The 26,237-nt window shown below is 43.3% G+C and overlaps 1 protein-coding gene across 2 annotated transcripts in view; it reads left to right on the plus strand.

Moving 5' to 3' along the window:
• Wwox (WW domain containing oxidoreductase) overlaps window positions 1-26,237 on the plus strand; it is a 985,794-nt gene that overhangs the window by 464,460 nt on the left and 495,097 nt on the right. The window lies entirely within an intron of this gene.

Raw genomic sequence — 26,237 nt, forward strand, 5'->3', positions numbered from 1 at the left:
TTGTAGTAGATACCATCCATTGTAAAAGAATGAGAAGTAGAAAAATTTAGAAACTTAGGCAGAAGAAAATTTAAATGTTCTATAAATTTCATTACTCTGAGATAAATCCTCTTAATGTCTTGTTGTATATTATTCTTTTCTCCTAAATGCTAGCATTTGGCAAGCCAAGTTCATAAACTATCTATCATATAAAAATGTTTGAATCATTAAACACTTCTTGGAAAATGTTTTAATGACTCTTAAGATGGCACCATATGGAAGAATTGTGTTTTATTGAACCATTCCCTATTTTTTTTTATGGTTACGGTGTTTACATTGTGAATACTGAATTTTTAAAATTAATTAAGGCTGTTTATTACTTGTTTTATCTTAAGTATTTTATTTGATACCGTTGTCTCCTTTCTATGCATCTGAAGCTTGCTTTGAACCTGCTATATAGCCCAGGCTTCCTTTAAACTTTCCACTTCCTTGGCTTAACCTCGTGATGCTGGAATCAGAGCAGGACACCACTGTACTGACCTGACTTAGCAATTATTATGAATGACTGACTCTATATACCCTTCCTTGTCTTGTGATTAATGTATGTCCATCTGGCAAACCAGTATGCCAGCCAGTGGTTGGTTAAGCAGTGGACATGTGACCCATCCCTGACCAATGATTTGTGGAAGGCATGTATGAGAAACATCTCCAGCTCTCACCCTAGGTGCACCAGGAGAAGGGCTTTCTGCTTCCTCTAGACATTGGCTCAAGCTGGAGCCATCTGATAGGCAAATCAAATCATCTTTCAGCCTGAGACAGAGCTGAGCCTCATGGGGACAGAGGACAGATGGAAGAAACCTAGGCTCAGGATGGCATTTATGTAAATTTTGATATAGCTCTTGGCCTTATTGCCTCTGGCCTCCAGGGGTCCACTAGCACTTTAGATCATAGGGGAAGCTTGGGCCTGGGGAGGGGCCTGGGAAGAGCAGGGATGTCTGTGTACTCGGGCATGTAGTACCTGATGCAGTCCCTGAGGAAGCCAGAAGGGGCATTGAATACCTTGGAACTGGAGTTGCAGATGGTTGTGAGCCAACATGCAAGTGCTGAGAATCATACCCTGACTCTCTCCCAGAGCAGAAAATGTTGTTACCTGCTGAGCCATCCTTCCAGCCCTTCATATCCTTTCTTAACACAGGTCTTAGGTAAATAGTTTAATTGGGAACTTAACTTTTACTATGGTCTTGATTATTTCAAACAGATCAATTGGGTTTTTGTTGTTGTTTTGGTTTTGCGACAGGGCTTCTCTGTGTTAACAACCCTGGCTGTCCTGGAACTGTGACCTTGAACTCATAGAAATCCTCATGCCTCCACCTCCTGAGTGCTGGGATTTAAGATGTGAACCACCACCGCTCGTCCAGATCAATGTTTTTGTTTTGTTTTGTTTTGTTTGAACAAGGTCTCACTATGTAATCTAGGCTGACCTAAATATTGTGAGGCAATTCTCCTGCCTCAGCCCCCTGAGTGCTAGTATTTCTATCCTACCTGACAAATCAATGTTCTTAAATTGTATTACAAAATCCTCTGAATGTTGTCATGTACAGTCTTCTTGGGTAGGGTAGGTAGCTTCGGTGAGGGCAGATGTGTGAGGCATCACCCAGGTGTTTCTCATTAATAATTGAGAAGGATGAATTGTCATGTATGAGTCATTCCTATCAACACTTTGCAGATATGTGCCACCATATCAGAATATGTGTTTTTGATGTTGCAAATTGTAAGTTGTCTTGGTGTAAGTATGTGGACTTCCCCAATTCTTCCACAGTCTCCTCTCACACAGGTTTTGGGCAGGTTGCTCTGCACAGGGCTCCCATTCTACCTTATATTATAAATAAGGAAACTGAGGTACAAGCAGAGGCCATAACTGACATGTGCCTGGGTGGCAGAGGGGAGCCTCCTTTCTCCCTCCTCTCTGCCTTTGCTGCTCCCCCCTCGTCAGCAGGGTGGGAATGAACACTAAATTTTATTTGACTGCTTAAATAAAACAGCTTATAAAGTGGTATAGAGCCATGCCTCTCTCATCTCAGACATCTTGACATCATAAAGTTGGCTCAGTTTCCTTGGCCCGTATCTTAGGGGAACAAGTAAATTAAACAAGTAATTATATCCATAATGTTTTTAGAAGTTAGAAGATTTAAATATATGAATCTCATCTGAGCGTTGCAGCCTTTTGTCTATGGTGCTTCCTGCCAAAAGATGTCTTGACAGGAAATAAACATTAAAATAATCTTTAATCCCTTGTCTGGTCTATTGCCATTAACAATTGATGCGCTTTAATTTTGCGGGATTTTAACTACAAAATGGAATGGCTAAGTAGTGATAATTGGGTTTGGAATTATACGGCCATTTATATCAACAGAGATGCAAGAGTCTGGGAGGGAGGTGATTAATTATTTACTATTTCCTGGCTGTGGTTCCTATTATAGAAGTTTCTGATACGTTCTGCCGTGAACAATTATCACCAAGTGAAAGTAAACAAATCTGTGATTTGAAGCTGTGTTTAGAACTTAGACCCCACCGTGGTGATGCAGTTTGATTTGTGTCTTCCCTGTGGACTGAATGTGTTCCTTTTCTTCCCACTCCCCCATTTCTGTGTGTAAACATGCTCACACTTGTGTATCTGTCATCTGGTTTTCTTCTCCTTTTGCTTTTGCTTTTATTTGATGGGGTTTCAATGTAGTTCAGGTCTCAAACTCAGGACACTTTTCCTACCCCAGCTTCCTGAATTCTGGGATTGCAAGTATGAGCTACAATGTTGGCATTTTTGTGGGTTTTAGACTCCAAATTGAATTTCAAGGGATGCTTTTCAAGTTTGTGCAAGAACTCCAGTCCTTCTTCTTCCTTTTTTGTTTTTTGTTTGTTTGTTTTTGTTTTTGTTTTTGTTTTGTTTTGAGACAGGGTTTCTCTGTAGCATTTGGAGCCTGTCCTGGAACTACATCAGTAGACCAGGCTTGCCTCCAACTCATAGATCTGCCTGCCTCTGCCTCCCAAGTGCTAGGATTTAAGGTGTATACCACTACTGCCGGCCCCTCTTCTTCCCTTTAAACCATTTCCTGATGTAATTGAGAAGTGAGGCCAGGACATAGTGGTGCTTATCCGGAATGTTTCTGCACATGTATGTTGTTCACTTGGGCAAGGTCATCAGAAGGTAGTTTTCCCTGTATCTTTTAAGGGCTGTTAAGAGCTCCTGCTGCTCTTGCAGAGGACCTGGGTTCTGTTCCCAGATAACAGGCAACTCACAGCTACCTATACCTCCAGCTCCAGGAGACAAAACATCCTCTTCTGGCTTCCGGAGGTACCTGTACTCATGTGAACATACTCACACACAGACACATATATTATACACACACACACACACACACACACACACACACACACACACACACACACACGTGCACATACACACACACACATGCGCATACAATGAAAAAGTAGTATTTTTTAAATGTTCATCTTTTTTTTTTTTTGATTTTTCAAGATAGGATTTTTCTGTGTAACAGTCTTAGCTGTTCTGGAACTTGATTTATAGACCAGGCTAGCCTGGAACTCACAGAGATCCATCTGCCACTGCCTCCCAAGTGCTGGGATTAAAGGCATATACCACCATGGCCTGGCCAATGTTCATCTTTGAAATAATCTGTTCAACAAGAATTGTCAAATTATCATCTAAAATGTCATAGCAGTTTTCTCTCTACTTTTCCCACATAGAAATACCTATGACCGCCACAACCCCCCAGGAGTTGACACCTACTACAAAAGAGATTGAGATGACAGATAGGCCAAGTAAATTGGGAATCAGCAGTCCATTTTTAAAATTTATGTAGTTCTCATATATTCTGGGATTTGGAAATCACCTTGTGAAGCCTGATCCCCAAGTCTGACCATGCCCCCCACACTTTCAATATTTCACATTGATTCTCTGTTTGACAGTATCTGTTTAATACAAAGTGGGGTCGGGCAGCTGCTTGTCTGGATCTGGCCATTCCTTATCAAACGTTTATGATTTAGCTCTGGTCGTATTTTCTGGCAAGGTATTTCTTATTTTTATCTTTTTTCCTTAAAGGTAGGCTTATGTTGACAAGCCTGTAATAAATCTGTCTTGAGTGAGATGAGCCCTAGAGGGGTGGGGAGAGGTTGGGGTGCTGTGCACCGGGTGTTGGGGGCGTGCACCGAGGAGGAGGGGCTGCATGACTCACTTCTGGACAGATGTTATCTTTTCTTAAAAGTAGTTGATGCTCTCGACTTGGAGGGGTCATGAAACATTAGAATGGAGTGCTTCGGAGGCAGCAGAACCCTCTTGCCAGTGTTCTACTCTAAGATGGACAGTCCTGTGTCGGCCAACTAAGATCTCAGTGGTCACAGCTGAACCTCTCAACTGCTTCCTGTCTGCACATGGAATAATGTTGATAATGGAGTGTTGCTAAAGTCACCAAGGTCACACTCCTCCCTGCTATGTCCCACAAAGTTTTGTTCTCCCTACCCCAAAAGAAAGTCTGTCCCTTTTAACAGCCACTCCTCACTTCTCACCCAGCTTCCACTGAACTGATGGGTCTTTCATTTCTGTAGATGTGTCTGTGTTGTCCAGGATGGTTTTTGAGGGGGCAACAGCTGAACCACATCCCCAACAATGACATGTTGCAAAGATCTCAGCGAATGACAACAGAATTTTAGGTACAGTAAGCATAAAGATTCTGGAGTTGAAATACTCTTGACCTGTTCAAAGGAGAGGGAGCCACCCCTATGTTTGAAGTCAGGGTGGTGGGTGAAGAAGTCAGAGTGTCACCATCACAGCATTAAGCCACTGAAATGTAAGTCCCCTAACCTCTTACCTATATCCTGGTACACAGTTTGGGCTGCCAATAGGCAAGCACCCAACACATGTTGATGGAAAAGACCACTCATGTACAAAGGGATGGGCTGAAGAGCCACCAGTACTTATGACCTCCATGCCCTGAGCTGCTCCTTGGTCAGGCAGACACTCCTTCACAGTTTTTTCTTCAGAGTGACTTCAGGCTTTAGCCCCATCCGTTTTCTCAGGCAGGAAATCTAAGCTTGAAAAAAATGTTTTTCTTTCAAACTGTGAGTAGAAAGAAGAGCCGGCAGTGTCAAAACCCTGTGTGCAAATATTTTATTACGTTCCCTTCTGCAAATGGACATAGTCTGTCAATATCTGTGTGTCTGGGAAGAGCCAGCCTGCAGAGCAGCTGTAGAATAGAAACTTGGTGTTGTGATCCATTATGTCCCCGCTGAATTAGGTTCATTGAGAGTCTGTTATTAAAGCAGGATTTCTCTTAATTATTAGCAGTTAAAAATAGGAAAATAGATTTCAAGGGGGAAAAAAAGTTACAGGCAGCCAGTGTCCAATTCTAAATGTGTGCATGTGCGGAAAGTGGAATTTGCCAAACATGAATAGGCACTTACAATGTGACTAGAATTGGTTCTGTCATGTGTCAGCATAATAGCCTAAACCCTGGTTCAATACAATGAACCTAGGGAGGTTTGCTTAATGAAAGAACTGACGTTTTCTGCGTGGTGGCTGCATTCATCAGCCCGCATCCTGTTCATTAGGCTACAAAGGGCTGCCAATGGGAATCGGTGGGATCATCTATTAGGGAAAGGTGATGGGGACAAAAGATAGCAGAGGCCGGGGCCCTGTAGAATTGTCTGCAGTGGTCAGGGTTCCCAGAGCCATGGGCCGTGATCATGAGCAAGTGTTTCTAAGCAAGCATGAGGGCTTCCCGAGTCATGGGAGGAATTCTTTCATTCTTTGTCCCATCCTGGTCACCACATCCTACGTTGTCTGGGAGAGGGCCATTTCCACCTAGCACAGGTTGTTCCTTATTTATATGGAGTTAGTTCACAACTATAATGTATCCCTGTGAGGTCCGGGGCAGTTCTAAGGGTGGGACCCTGCCATAGATGACACAAAATGAGCTAACTGGCAAGGTCATCGTGGGAAGAGTCCTGGTGGAGTGAAAGTCAGGTGTTATTAATTCCAGGGGCAGCTTAGGTCTGTGCTATCTGCTTCTCCCCTAATGAGACTGTTTAGTTGTGTTCTTTCCTGGTGAGTTTAGTGATTGAGAGGAGATCATAAGGAGAGAGATAAAGTTTGCATTTAATTCTCTCAGCAAGCTCCAGCAAGAAACTGCAGAAGGAGGCCATAGGAAATTTGAACTCATGACAATGGGCAGCTTCTCCTAAACCCAGGTTTTGAGATTTCCATAACAAGGGGCTTCAAAGGGGAGAGGAAGTAAGGTGTCTTGCATCTTTGCTCGAGCCCTAAAACCCACACTGGCTAAATTAAAAATCAAACAAACAAAAAAACTCCTTATATAATTGTCAAGGGGTTTGAATAGCCAATATTTGAGTTTTTATTTCTTAAACTTTATATGAGTCTAAAAACATAGTTTTCCTCTCTTCCTCTTCACCTGCAGCCACCATCTCTGGTTTCACAACTGGCAGTTGGCTGTAGACCATCCTGCTTTCACAAATGTTAAGCATACACTCTCTTTTGACAAGGTCATTCCAAGTGCTGATCAAAAGGTGTTTTGAAATGATGAGGACAGTGGCCAGCAGACAGGCTGTCAGTGCCATGGCGCAGCATGTGGGTCTAAGTCAGAGGACAGTCTTAGGTATTGCTCCTCACCCACCGTCTAGTTTGAGACAAGGTCTCTCCATTACTTTCTGCATATGGTGGGGCTCTGTGAGCTTCCAGGGGTTCCTGTGCCTTCCCCATGTCTTGTCTTAAGAGCTCTGGGATAATAGGCATTTGCTCTAGCACCTGATTTTACATGGGTGCTGGACTTTTGAACTCAGGTCCTCATGCTTATGCAGCAAACACTTTACCTAATAAGCCACCTTCTTTCAAGCTCCAACAGATGCCCCTCTTCTCAACTGATAAGGGTGATGGACTTTGTCATGAAATCCCCAGTAGCCACAGGAGAGCAAAGGAACAAGCAAGTAGTCAACTGCTGGCTGTGTTGATGGGCCTTTGTCTTGAAGATAGGGTCTCCAGTGTAGCCCAGAGTGTCCTGGAACTCGTGAGGATGTAGCCCAAGATGAATCAAGATTCTTCTGCTTCTGCCTCAACAGTGCAGGGTTTCAGGCATGCTCTATTCTACTTGTTTGCTCTCATGTGGGATGCAATGTTTTTCTCCAGCTCCAGGAGTCCTGGGTACAGAAGCTTGAGTGGAATGGGTCCTCAAAGCTCAGAATCCTTTACCTGACTCTCCCCAGGATAAATATCTTCAAGATGTGGCTCCTGCAGCTGTCCTCAGCTATTTGTGATAAATCCAAGTAGAGACCTTTGGACTCTATAGAAAAACCAAACTTGATCCAAACTTGCATTGTTAAAGCTTAAAGGCCCCAAAGACAGGCCTAAGTCACTTGGCTTCTCTAACCCAGTTTGCTCATCTGCAAAATGAACCTAATGGTCATGGTAATTTCATGGTTTGGTTATCACCACAAAGAGCTTTTGTGCTAAATGTGTAACAGTGGGTTCAGCATAGTTAGTTGTTGGTAAGTCCTCCCTGGGTATAACAGGCAGGATATATACCCAGAGTAGCCCTTCTTCTGCTGTCTGGTGGAACGTGTTCACAAACTCATTTCTGGTATTCTTTCCTCCCAGCACACTTTTCTGCAACTCTGAAACCTCTATGCAAAATAATGCCCAAGGTTTGTTCTTAAATTAAAAAAAAGAAAGAAACATAGCTTTAAAAACCTGGCATTAATACAAACATAATTAATCACTGAACTATTCTGTTCATTTCTTCTTATAAAAGCCCTTGCAAGTACCTCTTCTGATCTGCCTGACAGAGAGAAGCACACCCTTTCATGTGTTTGCCAGCAAATTCTGTAGGGATCCATGTTGAACCTGCCTGATGTCCACTCCTGGTGGAGTGGCTGGTCTCTTATGAGGTCATCTCTAGACTGGACAGGTTGACATGGTTAATATTTTTCTAGATACTGCTTTTTAGTAGAAGGTTACACATGAGACCATTTTAAATAATAAATAAAGGCTGCAGTTGAGCCTACCCATGGCTTTGTTTTGTGGTTCTGTTGAGCTCATGTGAGCACTCTCCCCATTGCTTCCCTCTGTGTCTCTTGTACTCATGTCACATCAAGTCTATTTGTACATCCTTTGAGGCATGGGGAATTGCTAAGCTGGTTGGTGCTTGTGTACTCTGCTTCACGCGCGCCTCTCCTCATTCTGTACAAGCTGTTCCCTCTGTTCTCTTACATTGCACTTTGCCCTGGTCTTAGCCAAAGTTCTTTTTAAACACACTAGCCATCAGAACCACCTAACTTACTCCTTATATTAACCAGTACATCTTTCCTCCTGTTTTCTCTGATTCCCTTGGGTTTTCCATTAGTGCTTCAAGGTCAAGTTCTACGAGATGGCACATTCTTAGACAATAAGGAATAATGTTACAATTTTCTATCCCATTCTCTGATATATATACATATATATATGTGTATATATATATATATCTGATATGTATATATATATATATGATATAACCTTATACCATATATATATATGGTATATGGTATAACCTTATATCAGTATATTCTTGCTCTGACCTAGGCACCAAAAACATGAGAATGAATTAGAGCCCTGCAGGTTACATAGGGCCTATGAACAATGACAACGTTCAGTGTAGTATGTAAAATGGCAAAGAGACCCAGAAAGGTAGGCTGAAGAAGTCCTGGTTATCTTCACCAGGTAAAAGCAAAAGAGCCAAAAGAGGCTTGCATAGAGGTGCAGAAAATGAAGATTTACCATGGAGAAAGCCATGCATAGTATGGACCTCAACGTTGAACTTTGTGACCTGTGAAGCTGAGCAATGGGGGGAATTTGGAAGGAATGCCTATCAGAGTAAAGGAACCAGTATTTGCTGAGACCCACAGTATGTCTAGATCTGATGGAACACACGATAGTCACTTGATAGAGGACCGTAGTGATTGTCTCCGTCTCAGCTCAAAGCAGCATTATTAAAATCTCTTCCTTTAAGTTAGACATGAGGGAATTTAATGAAGAGAATTTGGTTCTTGCAGAGTTGGAGTACAAGAAAATGTTTGAAGTTGGTTGTAGCATGAATAATAAAAGATATTGGGGTTCAAGCTGAAGATCAGAAAAGCAAAGCAGCTGGTCACTAGCTCATTACCTCAGACTGAAAGGTGATCCTGGCTCCACCAACTCTCAAATTGTAACCTCTCCTCAGCATGGCTAGAGAATCATGAGACTTCAAGTGTCTTCCTATCCTCAATGTGACTGGAGAGTCTGAACCTGAATACTGAAGACCCTGCTCCAATCTTTTATGCCCCTCTAGTGCTGGGATTAAAGGCATGTGATCCCAGGTGCTGAGATCATCTCTCTGTGAGCCGTTTCTCTTTAGGACTGGATCAATCTTGTGTGTATCTGGGTGGCCTTGAACTCATAGGATCCGTCTATCTCTTAACCCTGAGTCCTAGGATTAAAGGTGTGTACCACCACCTCCTAGCTTCTGGCTGCTGGGATTAAAGGTGTGTACCTGACTTCTATGACTTGTGACTGACTTTGCTTTTTGAATCCTCAGGCAAGCTTCAATAAATCATAAATAATATATCACCACAGTTGGTGTCCAATAATGTCTCCCTCAGTAATACAGAATAATACAGAAGTGACCCTCTAGGGATCTCCTCCCACTGAAGATACAATTGGAGCTGAACAGACGGGGAACCCAAGGTTATCTATCTCTGATACAGACCCTTGTGCTTCACCAGGAAACTGGAAAATGGGTCTAGAATAGAAGGATAGGAGGCTGCACTTGCACAGAGGAAAATCTCAGAACAAGCAGGATACACCCCTCCCTTGCAACTACTCCCCAGATTTGTATCTGGAATCATAGCTGCAAGGGAGGCCTAGAAGAGTAGGTTTTTAGCTTTTCATCCTCTCCACTTAGGATAACAGAAGTCAGGGGTAGTGTTACAATTTCACAGTGTTTGCACTTGTTTTATTCATCATGAGTGAGGATAGGGAGGGACACTAGTGGTCTAGTGGGCAGAAACCAGGGAGGCTTCTAAAGTTCCATAATGTATAGGGCAGCTCCAACTAAGAAGAAATCATCCAGTCCCAAGTAGCAAAGTGCCAACCTCTAAGGAGGGTTTATTGAAAGAGAAATGTTGTGTCCTCCCTATTCCCCCCCCACACACATACCATATATCCATTGCTTTCTTAGGCTTTTACCACTTACAACATCACTTCTATAAAGCCTTTCTGTTGCTGGAGTTTCTTTCCAGCCTGGTCAGAAGGACATTCCCCATCACCTTTCTTTTGCTGCCTTCATCTTCCCTCACCAGTAATTCAGGGCTGACTTTTAGCAGAAGTGGGGTGGGGGGTGAGGGTGGGGGTTCTTTTCCTTAAGAAGTGAGAAGCAGGGGCTTACTGGTAACCAAAATTGAGGACTATCTGTTCCCAGATGCCCCCAGTAGCTCCCTCTTTGCTGTCACTCTGTTGGTTTTCCCAGCTAAACCCCTCTTCACCACCCACCTCACTGCATTTTTCTCCTAGCAGGTGATCCAACAGTAAATCACATAACTGTGATCAAGTACCAAACAAGCAATGCCAGGGAGGAGGAATTTATTTTCACTAAGTTTCATGGGACTCCCTGGAAGCAGGAATGGTTTGGCTGTGATGCACAACTTACTCACAACTTAGCAGATCAGGAAGCAGAGAACTTGCTGGAAGCAGGACTGGGCCACACCCTCAGAAGTGACACATATCAGTCATCCATGTCTCTTACCCCATAGTCTTCCAAAACAGGGGGCCTAATGTTCAAGCACAGGATCCTGTGGAGTGCATTTCATATGCAAAGTGCTGTAAGTTCTAACTATGTGGATCAGGTGGATCTAAGTAAGGCTGGCTAGCTTGTGCTGAGAAGTCAGCTGGTCTTCAGCTCAAGACCACAACCCTGCATGCTTTTCTATGTGTCTTCCTTTTAACTCCAGTTCCATGGGGGTGGGGTGGGGGACGAGCTTTGCCCCATTCTCACACAGCTACCATTTCTAAGTTTGATGGTAGCCTGGCTCTTGCTAGAGTTTGTGAAGCCCTAAGTCCTCTTGTTGGAAAGTCCAGCTCTCTGCCCTCGCTGGGATGTGCTTTTGAGACCTAAACTGGACAACATATGTAAAGCACTTGGCCCAGTGCCTAGCTCAGTGTAAGTGACCAATAAATAACTTCCCAGATTCTTGTTGCCATTATTTAGAATACAAATATATTTGAGAATGCCCGGTCAATATTCAATCGCTCTTGCTAATAAGAGGAATAAGGGTAAAGAATATAAAATAGGGAGCACTCCAAATAGGGTTGCTTTACATGTTAAACTGTCCCGAGAGACACATGCAGGCTCTAAGCCCGGAGTGTCCTACCGATTGGATTATCCTCTCTTTATTTAAAGCCACTCACCCCAGCTCAGTGTATCTCCTTCTATAGAGAACTTCGTTTGCTTTTCTGGGTGGTTAAGAGTTAAGTTTCACTCCAAACAACAGGGTCCTGATTAAAAACCATCCTGTCTTCCTTTGTCTGAAGGTCCCCCTTTTAAAAAAGTTTGGAATATGGGCAGAATAGAAGATGTGTTTAAAGGACGGTATTCAAATGTCAGGTTTAATTAACTCCCATCTACAGAAGCCAGCCAAAAAGAAATTTTCAGAGTGCGCTGTCTTTCTCTCTCTCACTCTCCCTGTTTGAGGTGATAATTGTTTCATAAAAACCTCCCCAAACTCTTGTAAATTAAGTAGGAACATTTAAATATATATATTTTAATGATATAATATATATATATATATATATATATATATATATATCACTGGAGGCTGAAGTGCCTATTCATGCTGTATTCTAGAACCAAGTGTAATGATCTGAAAATGTTTATATTCAAGAGACCATTGAACAGCACAGTAAGCATGTGGAGTTCTGCACTAGAGTGGAGTATGTATGTGCAGTCCTTGTATTCAGCTTCTGGGATCACTTAGGGGTGTATACTCATGTTGACAGGGAGTCAGTTATTAGATCCAGAATAAGCAGCAATCCCATGTTTAGGGAGGCCATGGTGTGTGCACACTGGGTCTAAATTGCCTGTAACCTGTTCATTCCCAGTGGCATAACGAGATTTGTATCTCTTGCAAGAACAGCTGGAAAGACACGTAAATCAAAATGACGGGATGAAATTTTAAAAGCAAGAATGACCAGGAAGATCCCTGGAAGACCACGGCTGGGCCCTGGCCCCCCATCTCGAGGTCCAACATTTGTACTGATTACTGCCTGACAGCTCTTGAGTCTCCAATGATAACAGCCATCTGACTTGATCGGAGTTCAATGGATTTTCACTAAAATAGAATCATCGCCTCAGTGATGGATAGAAAAAGTAAAACAATACATCCTGATAAATGCTCTGCCTGCCTCCTTCCTCTCCCCGGCGGTGACCTTGCGCAATCCATAAGACAGCGAGACAGAGCCCGGGCCATCGCCTCAGCATGACAAGGCTTGGAAATTGAAGCAGCTCTGAAACCCATCAATGGGGTGAAGGGGGAATGGCCTGAGAAAGCAATGGATCATGCTTAGAGGGCTCAAAGGGAGATAGGGTACACTGAAGGTCAGTGTGGAGAGTGTCCGGATGGGACAGCCCAGGCTCTCATTCTCATGCATAGGCGGCTGTGGCCCTCTGGAGTGAGATCAGTAGAAGAGTACAATAAAATGACAATTTTCAATCCATGTAATTTGTTCTCTGAAGCAAAAGACACCGAAGAATGGTACAGAATGAGCTCTAGCCTCAAGCTTGATGATCCCTGCCCTGGGTCTTCCTCCAAATGGCAAGGAGCAGATACAGAAGAAACCCCTTACTCTCCCTGACAGGACATTCATTTGCTAGCCTGGTTATCGTGACTGACTCTGGGCACCTCAAACATTATTGACCACCAGTAACAACAGCAGCAGCATATTATAAAAAGAAAGCCGTCTAAAGCAGGGTGTTCAGGAAGCTCATGACCCCTTGCATCCATTCAATGCTGGATTAGGAGGAGATACTTTTGGACGGCTGAAGGCAAAGAAGTTAGATGTTGGCAGGCACTCCTCAGTGCGGGTTACAACTTGCTAAAAGAAAATATTAAAGTAAAAATTAGATCATAAATTTGGAGCCACAGTTACCCAGCCTAAAGTGCAAATTGCCAAACAAGTCAAGAGACTCATTAGCATTTATGTAAATCAGTTATTGCTGTTCTCCACTTCCTTAATTATCCATGTTATTTCAATACAACCCTCTCTTTGATGTCCCAATTCTATATTTAAATAGTGCAAGATTTCTATCGTATCCTCCCGCAGAGGTTTGCGCCATGCAAAAAACATGCCAAGAGCAGCGCTTTCACAGACTATGGGGAAATGTTTAATTGGTTCATCCCATCTGAGTTATGAGGGCGTATTACTAAGCACATAAAATCAGAAACACGGACAAGACCTACAAGAGGCCACTGCAAATTCTGCCCCCCCAAGACTTCATGGATTCTCACTGGGAGCTGATTCAAAAGGGAAGTTTTGCAAACTTCATTGAATCTGGCTAAACGATTGATTTATGATTGAAATATTTGAAAATCAGTGCCAACAGCTCTCTTCTTGTTGGCAGGGAGTGTCCCTCTCCTGGCTGGGTGAAGAGGACACACGTGGCAGCGAGAGAGGGACGTGGGGACAGGGGACGGTGGAATGAAGTTTTCCCTGCCATCACAGATGTGAAAAATAAGCTTTTTTTTTCTTTTCCAGAGTTAGCTAAAGAAAAAAAAAAAAAAAAAAAAAAACCTTCACAAATTGCAGACGTGAATGGTCTTTCTGTAACAAATGTGCTTTTGAAACGACAGAGCAGCCACAGAGAACTTCACAGGCCCTTGCTTTTTCCTGTGAAGCTGGGAGCTCCCACCTGCCTCACCTGCCTCTGGACAGACTCTGTGAAGATGAATTGTGACTGAACATAAAAGGAAAGAAGAAAATTTCCTTTCTCTCTCTGTTTTTGAAGCATTACTAGATCTAGTTTCTTTTGTTTTCTTGTCCCCCAGCCCAGCCCTCCTGGAAATAGTAGGTCTGGTGTAAAGATAGTGTTTAGTTGAGGGGTTAGTGACTGACAGGCTCAAGTTCAAGGCCAAACTGTGCTGGTGGCCTTGTTTGAGATTCCCATGCTTAGTCTCCCTTGAGCAAAATGTGGTGGGTAGGGCTGCGCTCAGGAGTCCTCTGAATGCTCTGTGCTGATATATGCATGGCATTCATGTATGGTAAATGCTTAATAAATGGCAGGAGCCAAAGTCAAGCTTCTGCTCTGGGCAGGACACGCTGGACTGACTGAATGGGCCTCGCTCTGAAAGCAAAGTGAATAGGTTCAGTTACTGTCCTATCGATTTCACAACGAGGAAATGGGATTCCCATAGGTAAGGGCCAAACTTACAGTTGCACAGCATGGATGTAAAAGCTAGAGGGCTTAACATTTTTTGTTGTTATCGTTATACATATCCATGAAGTGTGGAAGTGCATTCATGGTCTGGGGGCTTTGTGGAGTCGGTTCTCTTATTCCACCTCGACATGGGCTATAGAGGTTCAACCTTACCCACAGAAACTTTAACCTCTGAGCCATCTTGCCAGACAGCCCCTGAATTAGAGTTTCCTAAATTTTACCTTAAGTTGGAGCATTACTTAAAGACAAGAACCATACAGTAAAGTTGTAAATTGGTTTAAGAAAAAAAAAAAAAAAAAAAGCAAGTGTCCATATCCTTTACCTACTTAAGCAAGGAGTGTTTACAGAGGACTGGCCGTTGCCGAGGGGGTAGGCTTTTAGAGTTAATCTGATTTATTGGTTATTGATTTAACAAATACTTTTCTGGACCACACCAAATTCCAGCCCGTGTTCTAAATACTTACAACTGGTGACATGTGCAGCTCTGTCACATCTGTGTATCTTTTAAGCCAGCAAGCAGGGTTTGTATGAAATTCCCAAGATGCTCAGGGGCAGGGCCTTTCACAGTGCTGATAATCCTGAGATGGTGGTTTATTGGGTGTGTGTAGTGGGGGAGGTTGGGTGGAATGTGTGTGTGTAGAATCATGTTTCTTAAAAAAAAAAATGATTTTTCTAATCATACACAGGATTTCAGTAAATGTAAAATTTGGAGGAGAGCTGGAGATGTAAGTGAGGAGGTGCCCACTTGATATACTGGGTTTAATCCCTGGCAGCACGTAAACCAAGTATGTGGCATTGTGCCCTTATAGTCTCAGAACTCACAAATTTCAAGGTTAGCTTCAGCTACATAGAGACCTTGAGGCCAGCCTTGGGTACATGACGCCATGTCCAAAATAAAATAAAATGATATAAAAGGAAACAAAGGAAGGGAAGGAAATATAAAATAAGATGTGAAAGATACAAAAAGTTGTAATGAACTTTTAAAAAAAGGATAAAACCTTCTCAGGGAAATAGTTCATTTGGTAAAGCTTTTTTTGTTGTTGCTTTGTTTTGTTTTTTGTTTTTGTTTTTGTCTTTTGAGACAGGGTTTCTTTCTGCAGCTTTGGCTGTCCTGGAACTCACTCTGTAGACCAGGCTGGCCTCGAACTCACAGAGATATACCTGTCCCTGCCTCCCCAGTGCTGGGATTAAAGGCGCTCACCACCACCGGCCAGCGGTGAAGCTCTTATGTACACCTGACAACTTGATTCAGATCCTCAGAACCCTTAGGGACCACTAGTGTACCTTATCATGAACCCTTCACTCCTGTAGGAAGCTGCGAAAGATGGGAGGGCCAGATAGCCTAGGGGCACAGAGTAGAGAAGCACTGGAGAGTCTGTCTGGAGCAAGGTGGAAGGCAAGCACTGATACTGAGCTTGTCTCCTGAACTCTGCATGCACACTGTGGCACACGTAGGCCCATCCTCACAGTGTGTTGATGTATATACACCTACACACACTCCTTTCTCAGTGACTTCAAAATTCTATCACTGTCTCCATCCATCTATCCAAGATGTTTCAGGAGAAAGCATTCACAATCTACTCATGTGAGGAATTTTTTCACCTTCTACACACGACTCCCTTTAAAGTCTTACCACAACAGGGCCACTGAACAGGGGGAAAAGATGGTGGTTCAGTTTTCTGAGGAAGTGTCTTTTTTTTTTTTTTTTTAAATCACATATGCTGTCTTATTCCAAGTGGGCATAAAGCTAGTTTGGAGCATGGCTCCAAGTGGGAATTTTCCTGAGTACTGGGGGTGAGGCATGGGGGAAGAAATAAGTAAACAAATAAAAATGTAAAAATTAGTATGCCACTATCCCTAAAAGAAGAGAGTCTTGTCCCCTGTCATCAAGCTAACCCTCTCCTACTTGGAAGCATGAGTGATTGTCCACTCTTCTGTTCTCGTGACTTGCTGCTGCAGAAATCCAATGGCTTGTGTGCAGAATCCTCTCTGTGAAGGGTGGGCTTCAACATCAGGGAGGCACATTGTTCGCCTCCGAAAGCCCACAGTCTAAAATCATCATCATGCATTTTCATCAGGATGAAATATCGGGCGCTCTGCTCAGCGCAAGGTTTTATTAATGATGTGCTGTCAGGGGCTGGATGTTCTGCATATTTGCATATTAAACAGCTGAGTGAAGAAACATTCCTTTTATTGCTGCAGGGAATAAATCAGTTTAAAGCAAGTTCTCATCATTTATACTCCTTTCAGCTAAGTCTTCTTTTATTGAAATAAATTGTTGAAGTGCTTTGCTCATTCTTCGAATACTGATGAAATTTACCTTGATAGGACCTGAGGAAAAATAATATTTCCTTAAAGGTGCAGTATTGTTCCAATTTTGCGTATTACTTTAATCCATTATTGATAAGTTAATTTAGAAATATCAAGCGAAAGAGGAAGACAAACAGGTTTGAACAAAGACTGTTTCCTCTGGATGATTTTGCCAATTGCGCTTTTATTGGCAGAACACAATTAAATAATAAAAAGCAGCAGGGCGCTGGAGAGGTGGTTCAGTGGCTAAGAGCACTTGCTGTTCTCAGAGGAGACCAGGATTCAGTTCCCAGCATTCACAGCCACCTGTAACTCCAGTTGCAGGGGACACAGCACCCTAACCACATACACATCGTGCACATTCAGACAAGCAGATACAAACACACACAGAGAAATAAAACTAAAGAAAGTTTTGAAAAAAGAAACAGAAGCCTATGTCATCAATGCCTAGTTGTACTTTTACTAAGGGGATGTGAGCTGGTTTTGTATTCAAATCCCAGTGTATCTCACCCTCCTGCAAAGACCACAAAGTCCAGTTATTTTCAGTTATGCATTATGCCTGCCTCAGCTAAGGCTCATAGCCTCAATGCAAATATTTTGAGTTCCTGTCTACTCATTACCTATTCTTTTTGATAAGATCTATTTTTAATTATGTGGGTCAGGGTGGGAGTTTGTGGGCATGAATGCAAAATCTCACAGAAGCCGGAGCTGGAGTTAAAGTAGTTGTGAACTGCCAGATGTGGGTGCTGGAAACTGAACTTGGATCCTCTGCAAGAACAAGCAAGTGCTTTTAGCCAATGAGCCATCTCTCTAGAGCCTCATTGCCTATTTTTTTTATGGCTGAGTTGAAAATTCACTGTTCAGACCATTTGTGATGCAGGGATGTCTTATTGGGGAAAGTGCTTGCCATGTAGTCATGAGGACCTGAGTTCAGATCTGACATCCATGTGCAAAACTACCAGGAGTAGGGGAGTGCTCCCGTGATCCTACAGCTGAGAGGGTCTTCGGGGTTCAGCCAGGCTTGTGGAATCTGTGTGCTCCAGGTTCAGTGACAGACAACCTCAAAAACAAACAAACAAACAAAAAACTAGAGAGCAACTGGGTATGGTGGCCCACACCTTTAATCCCAGCACTCAGGAAGCAGAGTCAGGCAGATCTCTGTGAGTTCAAGGTCAGCCTGGTCTAGAGTTCCAGAATAGGCAAGACTGTTATACAGAGAAACCTTGTCTTGAAAAGCAAAACAACAACAGAATATTAGAGAGCAATAGAGGAAGATACCACCTGGTGGAGGAGGTCCACGCCTTTAGTCCCAGCACTCAGGAGGCAGAGGAAGGTGGATCCCTGTGAGTTAGAGACCAGCCTGGTCTACAAGAGCTAGTTCAAAGACAGCCTCCAAAGCCACAGAGAAGCCCTGTCTGGAAAAAAAAAATAGAGTAAGATACCTGAGATAGACCTCTGGTCTTTGGTCTTACACACACACACACACACACACACACACACACACACACACACACACACACACACACACACACACACACACACAGGATTCTAACCCATTCTGTGGCTTTGGAAACTACTGGTTGCCCATCAGCATTTTCACACTGGGGAAATTTCTGCTTGCACATAGCCACCCTACACATACTGTTCAGAGTGGGCCATTCTCCCTGGTTTTCTGCTTTGTTTTTGCTCTGTACTTTCTCCATCCCAGGAGGAGAGACAGTTAAGCTGGCAGGTATGAACCTGTTTCTAGGATACCAGAAAGGCCATTTGATGAAGTTCAGGTTGGTACAATGATAGTGGGACACCCCTGTGTTCAGTCCAGAGATGGAGACAGGGAGGACCTTGTCCCCCAGCTAACCTGCTGAGTGATAAATGGAGGTGGCTTCCAGGCTCCCAAGTCTCTTGGAGCCAGTTTTGATCAGGATAATGATATAGTTGAGGGTAGAGAGATGGGCCAATCCTTCAAGGAACATAGGGTGAAGCTAGAATAGCATAATGGCACAGCGCTTGTTTTGATTTTTGCAGTCTACGTGAAGCAAGAAAGCCCCTGTTTGTAGTTGCCTGCCAAAATAAGCATGACCTCCTCAGAACTCACTTGTGGCAGAAGCTACTCAAATCTAAGTGGAAATGCACACTTAACAAGAGGAGAATACAGTATTTTCATTGATAGCTGCCAAGAAGGTGCCAGAGTTCTTGCCCGCAGAAAGAGGTATCCCAGCTCAGTTCTGTTAAGGGTAGTTGTTAGGGAAGCAGAATCTGTGTCTTCGAGGTACCTGTCTCCAGACTCCTTCATCCTGGAGCAATGAAATGGACCAGGGGAATATGGATAAGGATACAAATGGAGGCAGTGTATTAAAAAGGGGGAAAGGTACCCCTGAGGGTGGCCTTGGGCTAGTTAGCTGGGGAAAAGATAGACAGACAGATAGACACTCAAGAGCCCAGCTCTAATATGGCTTGTCCTTCTCTTGTGTTTGTATATGGAAGGCTTTTAAAGTGTAGCTCAGGTTAGGGACAGTTTCCAGTCTTCTATGGCAATTGGCCCACCCCTCCCCCTCTCTCTTTCTCTCTCTCTTGTGTACATTTCATTTCATGTGTATGAGTGTTTTGCTTGCATGCATGGGAGTGTACTGCATGGGTGCCTGTTGCCCATGGATGCCAGAAGTGTGCATTGAATCCCTGGAACTGGAAGTTGTAAATATTTGTAAGACACTTTATGAGTGTTAGGAACTGAGGCCAGGCAGTAATCGATCTTGATTACTGAGCCATCTCTGCAGCTCCTCCTATGTTACTCTTGATGCCTCTCTCTCACTCCCCTACTACTCTGCTCCATCAAGAAGGTCATTGTCAGCCAGGCGTTGGTGGCACACGCCTTTAATCCCACACTCGGGAGGCAGAGGCAGGCTGATCTCTGTGAGTTCCAGGCCAACCTGGTCTCCAGAGCAAGTGCCAGGATAGGCTCCAAAGCTACACAGAGAAACCCTGTCTCAAAAAACAGAAGAAGAAGAAGAAGGAAGAGGAGGAGGAGGAGGAGGAGGAGGAGGAGGAGGAGGAGGAGGAGGAGGTCACTTTCCTTGCCTTGCTTAGACAGAGCTCTGAGCTGTGACTTCCCTAGGACTACCTTCCCAATGGTGGTAAAGCCTCTCAGCTTTGTGACTCCTGGAGCCAGAGGAGCTCTGGTGAACTGGCTGAGTGATTTTGAACTCATTGACTCACCTCCAGTTTTATCAGCCTTCTGCCTTACCCTCCTTTCCTGAATGGGAAGTCAGAGTAAGAAAAGGCATCTGGACCTGTGCTATCTAATAGATAATTTAGCCAGTGGCCCGGGGGCACTATTTACATTGAAATTAATTGAGATTTAAATATGGTTTATGCTCTGCAGCCTCCTGTAGCAAGTGGTCAGCACACTAGGTAGTGCTTGGAAACTGTTGGATTTCTGTGGAACTTTGTACTGTACAGAGTAGGAATTGGCTCCATTCAGGTGCACACAATGTTAATTAAATCACTTTGTGGGTGAGTAAACAATGAGAGGCACCCAGGTACTCAAACCTGAGCCCTTTTAATCAGGATCCCTGCCCCCAAACTTTGGGTTGGGGTCACCCAAATGTTCCTTTGTTTGCAACCAAAGAAGGAGGAAGAGTCAGGCTGTGAAAGTCTGCCTGATTGAGTCTCTGTGGACAGACTGGGACTTGCCCCCCCCCCCCCGAAAGCCTGCTCTCAGGGGACTCTGTCGAAGGTGTTAACTTGATTAGCCAAGCTGGCTCCCCATTAATTGCCTGAAGTGGACAGGACAGTTTGTGTAGCTCAGCACAAACCTTAGCATGGTGAGTCAGCCACTTCTGCCTTAGTGGCCTTAGCAGGCTGCTACCTAAAGTGGAGCTTCTTTTCCTAGACTTGGTTTTGGATGACAATCCCTTGGGCAGCTGATTAAAACACATGTCTGGGCCCCACCCTACTGCTGTGCATTCTCTTGGTCGGAGTCTTTGGGTGGGGGTTAGAGGTTTCATTCCTAGCCAGTTCCTAAATACTGTTGAAGTTCTTAGACTTATTGGGTCACTCTTGGAGCATTCTCTTTGGGCTGCCTCAGTTTCTTCCCTTATGGACTAGTCCTTCATGCCTACAATTATGAGATGGTAGAGACAACAGTCTGAATGCAATATTCACAGCCAGAGTCATTGTAGATATTCAGCAAGTATTAGCAGCTACTTCACTGAGTATAATGTTTACTCTTGAAAATGGGACCTGACAGGACAGATTGGTGGGCGAAAACCAGACCTCACTCACTATGCCACCATTCTATCATGAAATGATTATCATAGCTTTTTAACAACCTGAGAACCCTTCAACTTGAAGTCATCTGGTCCAAGAGTGAACAGGAATGGATGAATTCTAAAGAGATGTGCACTCATATCTGGCTATTAGACTATTGAAAGAACGAACCCCAAAACGTTAGAATATTCCCTCTGAAGGCCTGGAGGCAGCCAGAAGAGGATCTTGTCTCCGTTCCTGAAGAGACTTGGGCTGAGACTGTGGCTGACAGGGGACCACACTTTGAGGGACTATTTAGTTCTGCACAGCCCTTGCTTTCTGTTAACCCCTCCTCTCACGTTAGGACCGTGAAGATGGTCTTGAGAACGCTGGGAGGTTAGGCACGCACCACCATGCCTGTCTGAGGCACTCATAGCTTTATAAGACAGTGCATCTAGACAGAAGCTGATTATCCACTCCTCTAGAGGGAGAAAGTGGGAAAGGTCCTAGATAGCATCAGTGACCCCAGTGTCAGGGTCTTCTCCCCACTCTCCCTGACTGTAGATATTCACAAAGGGCCTTATTTGGAAGCATTTTGATTATTACTCTGTTGACAGGGCATTTTGTTTTTCTACTCTTTGACGCCCATCGTCACATGGTCCACCTCCTTAGATTTTGCTGCTTAGATTCAGCATCTCTACTTCTCAGATTCTAGTCAGAGTTTCCATTCTGATTTTATGACCCAGGAGGGAAGTGAGAGATGAATGAGGTCATCTTCTCCAGTCTCAGCCAGCCTAGGATTGTTCCCCAATGGTATAGTCATGTATTTGGTTCAGTCTCCTTTCAAATGACTCACTGATGAGGCCAGGGGACTCTTGCTGTGTGCAGTTTTGTTTTGTATGAAACTAATCATCAGAGGCCAGCAGGAGCAGGCTAAGTCCGCTCAAAATAATTCTTCACCTAGCGATGTTCTTCTGATAGTCATTTTTGCTATAAATCTCATGCAATGTGGGAGTTGAGTACACATTGTAAGTAGACCTCAAGTCTATTTATGCTAAGATGTAAGTCTGGCCCCCCAAATGAAAATGAATGCTGAGAACTGGCCCAGTCCACCAGCAGTATGTGCACATAGTGGCTGCTGTATGTATAAAAAATCATACACAAAGTATGTGGTTTTGCCTACAGGCCACTGGATGTAGAAACAGCATCTTGCTCTTGCATGCCTTGAACACAATCCATACTCCCACCCCTGATCCCCCACCTCTGCTCTGATGTTGTCCTCATTCTGCTTTCTGGGGGGAAAGATCCTGTCCTCAGTGGTCTGCTTCCTTTCTGACAAAATTGGCCACTGTGAGGGGTCTGGTGCAAGGCTACTTATGACTGAGGTAGAGATTCCAGGTCAAGGGTGAAAGAGAAGAAATAAAAAAAAAGATAAAAAGGAGGGATAGGGACAGGATGACACAGAATACACAGAATATAAGAAAATGGAAATTGAGAATTGGAATAGACAAAAAAAATAAACAAAATGAAAGATGTGACGATAGAGAAAAGATGAATAAGAAAATGGGGGAGGAAAGAAAGCACAATAGGTTTGAGATGAGATATACATAGAAGGGATACTTCAAGATCCTTCCTTTGTTATAGGATTCCAGTTCCCCAAGTGTGGCTCACAGGTCAACAATATCAGTAGCAGCCCCTGAAAATTTTTTAGATATGCAACATCACTGGCCAAATTCCAGATGTCTTTTTGCTTCTTTTTATTTTTATTTATTTTTATTTTTCAAGACAGGGTTTCTCAATATAGCCCTGGCTGTCCTGAAATTCACTCTGAAGACAAGACTGGCCTCTAACTCACAGAGATCTGCCTGCCTCTGCCTCCTGAGTGCTGGGATTAAAGGTGTGAGCCAGTATTGCCCACCTGGCTAAGATGTCTTAAGTCCAAGGACTACTGGGCAGCAGAAGCCCCAGCTCTACATGCTCTGGTCTGAGAACCATGGCTTTTTCATTTTTGAATGACTCCAATTGCTTTCAGGACTGGCCCAGAGTTAGAAGCTGTTTCCTAACACAGCTGATGTTATGTTTCCTAACACATAGATGATGACACCCCTACTCCCTGCTTTTCTTCCCCCTAACCATCTTGTAAGAGTGATAAAACCATTCTCTCCCACCAGGAGACAAGTGTCACTTCAGAAACTCTCCAAGAAGGCAGAAATAGTCCTTTTCTCCTGTGGCCTTATGCTCTGCAGGACATATGGTGCCACGCGGTAATCTCCAGCTTGTTTCTCTAAGCAACAAGGGCCTGAGCCTGGAGTTACAAGAGCATCAGGGTTATATATTTAACTTTTCCTTATGTGTCCCCAGTTAGTGCATCATGGCTGACAAGAGACTAAGGACCATTAAGGAGTTTATTTTCATCTTTATTTTATCATTTAAAACACATTTTTCCAAAAAGAGTACCATGAACATAAAAGATTTTATGCCGAACAACCACCCAAATTAGCAGTTATATTTCTACCCTCTTCTCTCCATTCTGTTCTCCTGTCTTACAGTGCTCAGGAAACCCAAGTTGCTTTACTCGGATCCTGGCCATATTCACCCACTCTGTTCTGGTTGGTTCCTACAACATAGTTATATCATTTAAAGTAAAAATCATTGCAGCTCATCAAGTCACTTTTTGAGCTAAAGGATTGTAGCTTATCCAAAGGGAAAAATCAAAAGTCTAAAAGTCCTCCTTCATTTTCAGCATGGGCTATAGTTGTTCAAGGGTTTTTTTTTTTTTGTATTGCACACTGATAAATATTTATCACAGTTAAGTGAACAATCATTTGGAGACAGATACCAGTTTACGACGCCACTTCTCTTGGCGTCCTAATTGTGCCTCTGCCTTGCCGTTTTATGTTTTATCGGAATATGCAGACATATACTTTATGAGGTTGGGTAATGAAGAGCGAGAGACCCCAATAAATGTATTTGCTAAGAGTAATGGTTATCTACAACTCAGCAACCCGGGGTTAGCAGTGCCCGTATTGCACAATACCAGGCAAGCAGTTCATAGCTCAATTAGACTTCACTTGCTTCATTTTTAGGCATTATGTTATTCTAAATTAACACTATATTTCATATTCTCCAGGTCTAACTATTAACCAGATTTTGGAACCTTCAGGGTTTATTATTTAGTAATCCCTGAAGCTCTCAAGCAGGCATATTTTTTTTTAAATTCCTGCATTAGAAGATATTAAAAATTAGCTGGAATAGCCTGTTAAATAGCTGGCTCTCTGTCCTTGGCTAATTGTGCCTGAGAATGAAAAAAGAAAATGCAAGCGAGGTCAGATGGGGATGTGCCAACGAGCTTGCCACCTGCTCATTGTCTGCTGAAATTGGGGTTATTTAAATTAGTAAATAATTGTGAAATCTCCATAGTGTGTCACAGAGCGCACAAATAAAGAACACAGAATGGGGATTGTTCTCTTTCCCTTTTATGTTTAAGTTTTCAGCAATAGGAATGCATTTTGAATGTAAGTATAAAGGTGAAATATGATGTAAAGTATAAAATGGAAAATAGAATTAGAATGTAAAAAGTGGCCATACATGCAGAAACAGTATGCTAAATTAGCCCTAGAAAGCACACTTTTAAACATTAAAATGATAGCTAAATTAGCCCTAGAAAGCACACTTTTTAACACTAAAAAATGTAGCATATTACTGTGTGTATGGGGCGTGTGTATGTGTGTGTGCAACGTGCGCACGTTTGTGCATGTGTATTGTGTTGTGTGCACATGTGAAGATCAGGAGACAACTTTTGGGAGTCAGTTCTTCCCTTCCACCATGTGAGTTCTGGGGACCAAACCCAAGTCATTAGGCAGTTACTTTTAGCCAGTAAACCTTGCTGGCCCTAGAAAAGTACTTTTATGTCTTGTCTCATCTCCATCCTTGTTTGTTAGTTAGATGTAGGAGTATTTTCTCCTGAAACATCTTAGTTCATAAAGATCATTTCAGATGAGTTGTTCTATCACTTTCTATTTTCTTAAATGGAGGTTGTAATAAACTTGGCTTTCTTCAGGTCTCTGTGTATGAACTCACTCTATATTTTCTTCCTTTTTTGTGTATTAAATAGTCATAGTCAGAGACCAGCAGAGTCTGCCTTTGTTGCATAACAACCCATCACTTGTGATTTGCTCAATGATCCACGCACTTCCTGGTCCTTTTCGTACTCCCCATCCATTCTTCTCTCTCTAGCCTTCTGTTCTCGGGGCATTCTTTCCTTTGACAAATACCTAGAGACAGTTTTATTGGTCTGAATGCAAAGAAGTGGCAGAGTAAGCAAGTGCTACTGGCATCCAGTATGGGGAGGTCAGGGAGATTGTCTTGTATCCCATAATGCTTAGGACAGACCCCCAAACACATCCCCACCAGTCCCAATTGTCTGCAGTGACCCCATTGAAAAGCTCTGTTGCCACATGGAGCCATTGGGCACTTACCAAACTCTGCTTGACATGTGTTCTGCTGCTTGTTTGCCCTGCATTTTGTTTTCTAGTCCCCACTGCTGATGTCCTAGGCACTCTAAACCTCTTTTCTCTTTAAGAAACGTTTGCTAGCAGACTGGGAATATAGTTTTGTTGGTAAACTGTTTGCTGGGCATTCAAACAGCATTGGATTTGGTCTACAGCACTGCATAAAACCAGGCATGGTGGTGCACACTTGTCATCTCACCCTCAGGAGTCAAAGGCAGGAGGATTAGAAGTTCAAGATGATTCTTGGCTATAGAGCCAGTTTGAAGCCAGTCTGTGCTACAAAAGACCCCAGGGAACAGGGGAGAGACAGAGAGACACAGATACACACACACACACAGAGAGAGAGAGAGAGAGAGAGAGAGAGAGAGAGAGAGAGAGAGAGACAGAGAGAGAGAGACAGAGAGAGAGAGACAGAGAGAGAGAGACAGAGAGACAGAGAGACTCAGAGAGAGAGAGAGAGAGAATTGCCAAGTCCTAGAGTGATCTGTTGCACCCCTCCCCCCACTTCTTTCTTGGAAAGATAATCCTTGACTATACTTAGTTAAGCACCCTTGGGCCCTGTTCTCAGCTGATCTTTGATCTTACCCCTTTGTCCTTGCAGAATCTTCATAGCCCATTCTTTGTTGTTTTTATTTGTATGGAGTACTTTCAATAGAGCCCCTGCTGGCCT

The sequence above is a fragment of the Cricetulus griseus genome, chromosome 3 (assembly GCF_003668045.3).
Source record: "Cricetulus griseus strain 17A/GY chromosome 3, alternate assembly CriGri-PICRH-1.0, whole genome shotgun sequence".
In the NCBI taxonomy this organism is placed as follows: domain Eukaryota; kingdom Metazoa; phylum Chordata; class Mammalia; order Rodentia; family Cricetidae; genus Cricetulus; species Cricetulus griseus.